Source organism: Canis lupus, chromosome 9 (genome assembly GCF_003254725.2).
Source record: "Canis lupus dingo isolate Sandy chromosome 9, ASM325472v2, whole genome shotgun sequence".
Lineage (NCBI taxonomy): Eukaryota > Metazoa > Chordata > Mammalia > Carnivora > Canidae > Canis > Canis lupus.
In genome coordinates, this window is record NC_064251.1 from 52,966,937 (window position 1) to 52,972,936 (window position 6,000).

Sequence of the window (6,000 nt, forward strand, 5' to 3'; positions counted from 1 at the left end):
CCCTAACCTCTTCCACAGTGATTCAAATTATTTGTCCGCGGGGCTGTCGGAGATACTTTCTCCATCTCTTCCCCCGCCACACACACCCTCCAGCGCTTTCTTCTTCCTCCAGCGAAAGGGACTAAGCCCAGCTGAGAAAGAAGCGTGTGTGTCTGTGAAGAAGCCCTGACCTGGTCGTGGGGGAAGAGATGTTAGTTTAAGCGACATTGTTTTGGAGTGTTTTCGTTGGGCTTTAGATGTTTCCCACATAGGACACTTGCAGCCCTGTGTCTGCCCTCTTTAGACCCTGCGGGGTTCGCAGGGGTTTGAGAAAGCCTGGAGCCGGGCCCTGAAATGGAATCGGGCACAACGATGGCCTCATTGTGGGGCAAGGGTGGAGCACATGGGGAGATCGTGTCGGGGACACTGAGGACCCCGAGAAATCTGACTGGTTCCCCGGGAGGCAGCGCGCACCGGACAAAGAAGGCAGAGACCTCTGCCCAGCCCACAGCCCCTCCTGTGGTGTGTGTGCCAGGCACCAGGTGTTTTTGTACCTCTAAACACGGACGCAAAAGAGAGTGCGAGTATAGATGTCTGCAAATGGCTTGGTTTCTTACTCCGCACAGAGCCGGAGCTCGCTCGGGGGATATGTTTTCAAGGCAGCGCTGGAAACACGGTCTTTTCATTGAGAACAACATGCGCCCTCGCCCTCCTGACGCCCCCAGCCACAGTGCTCGAGTTCTGTGCCTTTCACGGGCTGAGCCTCCAGTGTGGGGCCCAGGGCGGCGGGCAGATCTGAAGCGCGGCCCGGCCTGGATCAGCCTGGATCCTCCCGGCGCGGCCCCAGGGATCGCGACCCAGGGCGGTGGCCAAGGGCGGAGAGAGCCGAGCCAGTGCACCTGCAGGCAGCCCCGCAGGCCCTGGGCACCCTTGGCCAGCTCCAGGCCGGGAGCCCAGGCCTTCCCAGGCAGGTTGTGTGCTGCCGACCCCTTCCCCACAGGCCCCCAGAAAACCACCCGGGCCCCGCATCAGGCTCAGCGGCCGAGCAGGCAGTGGAACCGTGAGGCCTCCGCTTCCCCCTAAACCCGAGACCGGGTGCCGGTGGGAGCCCCGCATGGCCCGGCGAGCAGAAACTTTCTTCCTGCTCCGGCGAGGTTGGCGGTGGCCTCACGCCTGGCTCCCCACGCTCTCCCCCTGCGCCTGCCGGCAGATTGGAAGCGGCCTCGCCGCCGGCCGGGCTGGGAGCGAGGACGGGCAGCTCCCCGGGGACCGCGGGCCCCGCTCGGCTGCAAGCTGTCGGGGAAGCAGGAGGGCGGGCGCCGAGGGGCCGCGAGCAGACAGGCCCCCGCCCCGGCTCGGCCCCGGTTGCAGTGGACGCTTCCTGTGGCGGGCGGGCGGGCAGCTCGTTCATTTTCGTTGGGTGGATAGGGAAGGGGACATACATCACCAGGGCCGCAGGCTGCCTTGGTCCTTCCCGGCCAGCCCCCAGCTCGGGCCTCGTTCCTCCTGCTCTGGGTGCCTCTGGAGGCCTTTTCTACTTTCTCCACTCTGTCACCCCACCCCTGCTCCTTGAGGCTTGGTGCTGCATCCTTGAAGCAACCATCCCCAACAGTGCAGCCAAGGTCCCAACTCCAACCAACAAGATCCCCCATCCTGGGCCTCTGAGAGGTCATGATGCACCCAGGGCCAGGATCCATGGACCCGCCCAGGTCCTGAGAAAGTCGTTGTCCTGCTCTTGTCAGCCCTGTGCCAGGCAGACCTGCATCTGGCAGGGTACGGACCTTCTCTGGCCTCCTGGTCTTAGGCTGGGGTTTGGATCCCGGACCTATCGAAAAAACGAAGCCTCCAGTAGTGCTGAGCCCTGAGCCACGGGGAACAGAGCTGCAGCAGGGTGTGTGCAAGGGCGAAACTTACAGTTGAAAAGAACGGCATGAACCCGGACTTCCTGCAGCCCTGGCTGGCTTCTCAGCATTCCTTAGAGCCCGAGAATATTTAACAAGTTGTTAGTGTGCTATCATTAGTATTGAATGATCATGGTCTATTCTAATATAGAACATGCTATGCAATTTATTTCATTTGGAAATTTCTCTGAGATTCAGCGTCTCATTAACCTCGTTTTATTCCTATCTGGGTGTTTCCAGCTCCACCACCAGTCCTCCTCCATTCTTTTTTCTCTGTCACCTGGCTGGTTCTTGCATCTCAGCCTGTCCACAGCCTAAGAGGTTTGTGTGTGTGTGCTCACCTGGGCTCTTGTTTAGCTGGGAAGGCGTCGGAGAATAGGCATTTGACTGAGCATCCAGGGGTTCCCGGGCAGGTAATACGACCGACCCTTTCAGAAAGGAGCTTGGTTGGTCCTGGATGGACAAAAGGGGTTTGAGGTCCAGAAAAGCTGGGTGTGGACCTTAGCAAGTGACTTACCTCGGAAAGCTCCATTTAAAGCAGGAGGAAGACTTCTTGCCCACTCCCCAAGTAGGAAGTGAGCCTGGTGGGGAGACTTGGGGGCCTCAAGGGGAAACAAAGTGAATGAGTATTGCAAGGGCACTTCCTGGACCAGGCTCCCAGGATCGCTCTGTCTTACAAAGGGCTTCTTACTGCCACTCCAGCACCCAGACCCCTGTGCCAGGCTCCTTTTTCTCCCTCTTCAGCCTCTCATTTCCTCTTGGACCTTCTAGCTTCACATTCCAGTTATTTAGGCTCTTTGACGTTGCTTTTTTTTAATTTTTAAGATTTTATTTATTTGAGAGAGAAAGACAGCACAAGTAGGGGAGGGGCAGAGGGAGAGGGAGAGCCCCCTCTCCCTCTCCCGCTAAGCAGGGAGCCCAAGGATTGACTCAAGGTTCAATCCCAGGATCCAGAGATCATGACCTGAGCAGAAGGCAAATGCTTCACCTCCTGAGCCACTCAGGGGCTCTGAGGTGGCTTTAAAAAAACCTTTCAGCCTCTCCTGGGTTAAAAAAACAAACAAACAAACAAACAAGCCCAGAGCCCTAGATGGTCCCAAACCACTCACTCACAGACAGAGACACCCACAGAGAAGGAGCTGTCACTCTTCTCCAGGGACAGGAAGGGCAGCTTCATGGACAAGTCTTCAGAAGATCTGGGTTCTGGCTCTGACCTTACTCTGGGCAGAACATTTCTCTAGCCTGGAAAAACATTCAGTTTCAGAGATTTGTAGCCAGGGGTGTGGGTGGAAGAGGCCCATGGATGGGGATGAAGATGGTGATGGAGAATACACATCCTCCTGCTCCACCTGAGGCTTTTGCCTCGGGTTTGGCTTTGGGTCAGGAATTGCCCTGGGAGTGTATGGGCCTCTGGCTGGGCCATGGTTCTTACCAACCAATTTCCTTCTCAGCTTCCCCTCCCTCTCCACCGAATGCCCCCAGGTCCCAAGCATGGAGGAGGGGTTGTTCTGGCCAGTTTTGTTCCCTTGGCTCAGCGAGCAGAGCAACACAGGGGAGATGCACCCACAGCCTTTTGAGAATGCTCCTCAGGTCCTCTTGGCCCATAAAGAATTGTCACCTGAATGCCATTCACGCCCATAAAGAATTGTCACCTGAATGCCATTCAAGGTCCTGAGTAACTGGGACCAGGGGCAGTGCGGTGGTCAGGGCGGGTGGTTGAGGATATGGACTGCACAACTGGCCAGACTTGAGGAAGAATCCTGGTTCTAGAGTCCAGGCTGGGACCAAGGGGAGGCAGGTGAGGTGAGCCACCAACATCTGTACTGAAACGGTTGCTATTTTGTCCATCAGAAATTTTAAAATTTTGATTTAAAAAATTGCTTTAGGAGATCCCTGGGTGGCTTGGCGGTTTGGCGCCTGCCTTCAGCCCAGGGAGTCCCGGGATCAAGTCCGGTGTTGGGCTTGCATGGAGCCTGCTTCTCCCTCTGCCTGTGTCTCTGCCTCTCTCTCTCTCTGTGTCTCTCATGAATGAATAAATAAAATCTTTAAAAAAAATTGCCTTAAAGTATTGTTTGTCTTGGTTACTGTTTGGGGGCAGTCCTGTAAATGTTGTGCTTTATCTGCCTCATTATAGTCCCAGCCCTGGTCTGTGACTTTGAGCAAATACTTTCTGAGCCATGGCTCTTTCAACTATAAGGTGAGGATGATGTGGCCCACTTTATCTGGTCTTTGTGAGGACTCTGTACCTGGCTCAGATCCTGGAGAGTGGTGATTATGCAACTCATGATACAATTACTACTAACAACAGCCAGAGCTTTTTCTCTGGCAGGTTATCTTGTCTCCTCAGCCCCTGCTGCAGAGGTCAGCTCCCCACCTTTGCCCAGAGCCTTCCAACTAAAACCTGTTTTTAATGTGGAGTGGGCAGGGGATTTGGATGACAGAGGCCAGGCCTGGATGCTAATATCTCTCTTCTCTGCAAACAGATGGGTTGGACAAGGATTTGGACAATTCATGGGCCTCAAGGTCATGCTGTTCTCAACCATTTGTGTTGTTTAGCTCAAAACCCCATGGAGCTCCTGAAACCAGAAAGAGAGCATATCCTTTATTTCCCTCCTCTCTTTCTCACCCTCCTGCCTCCCCTCTTTCCCTCCTCCTTCTCTCCCTCCCTTCCCTCCCTCCCCTCCTCACTTTTTTCCTTCTGAGCATGCACTCTGGCCTGTGCACTGGTCTAGATGCTGGCAATGCCATGGGGATTATGAGAGAAAGGATCTGCCTCATGAATCCAAAGAGGACAGTGGTGTCCATCAATCTAAACTCCTTTTTAGGGGGACACCTGGGTGGCTCAGCAGTTGAGCGTCTGCCTTTGGCTCAGGGCATGATCCTGGTCTGGGGATCGAGTCCCACATCGGGCTCCCTGTGAGGAACCTGCTTCTCCCTCTGTCTATGTTTCTGCTTCTCTCTGTCTCTCAGGAATAAATAAAATCTTTAAAACAAACAAACAAACAAACTTCTTTTTAGGGGTGCCTAGATGGCTAAGTTGGTGAAGTGTCTGCCTTTTCAGCTCAGGTCATGATCTCAGGGTCCTGAGATCAAGCCTTGCATTGTTGTCGGGCTCCTTGCTCAGGGAAGAGTCTGCTTCTCCCTCTCCCTTTTGCCCCTCCCTCCACCCCTCACCTCCGCCCCCCCCCCCACCCCGCACTGTTCATGCTCTCACTCTCTCAAATAAATAAAATATTTTTTAAAAATAAACTCCTTTTCATAGATAATTTCTCATTTGTGGATTCAAGTTTAAAGTGTACCTGCATTCAGTTCTAGGAACCAGTGTAAAAAGCCAACCTAGTTTTTTTTTTCTTTTTTCTTTTTTAATGATGATTTCAAGCATCAAAGCAGACCCAAAAAGAAATGCAGCAAAAAGACTGTTTTGGTCCAAAAAGCCAAATGTGAGAGAAAGTACTTGATTGGACACAGACCTATCTGGCTTCCATGAGGCCCACCTGGGCATCTGAGCCGCTGGTCCACTTGCTGCCATGGACACGTGCCTTCTCTTGCCCTAAATCTCTGATTTCTAAACCAGCACTAGTTGAGGCATGGGATAGGTGAACCAGAAAGCCAAACCATCTCCATCTGGATCCTAGGCCCAACCCTGGGGACTGGATTTAGAATCTGGGGCCTACCAACAGGCTTCCTCTTCAGACTTCTAGCAACGCCCTGCCAGGCAGAAGCAGAAATTTCCATTGGCTCACTGCTACCAACACTGATAAAAATGCTGCAGGACTGTCAGATTCCAGAATCCCACCTTTGTTCTTCTGGCCTAGAAAACATTTATCTGGTTATGTCAGTGGGAGAGACAGAGACAGAGAGGCAGGGAGACAGAGGGAGAGGGAGATGGAAAGGAAGAGGGAAAGGGAGAGAAAGAAAGAGAGAGGGAGGAGAGAATGAGTGAGGCTTGGGCTCTGGTTTGGTTTGGGCCCTGGTTTAAAAACCCAGGAGTAGACTGAAGTCAGTGGGGGTCGAGTACGAACAGAAAGCCAGACCTATCATCCATGAGGTCTGTCCCAGTCCTAGTTTGGCTGCTAAGTGGCTCTGCAACCCTCTGTCTTGTCTGGCAGGAGGAGCTGTT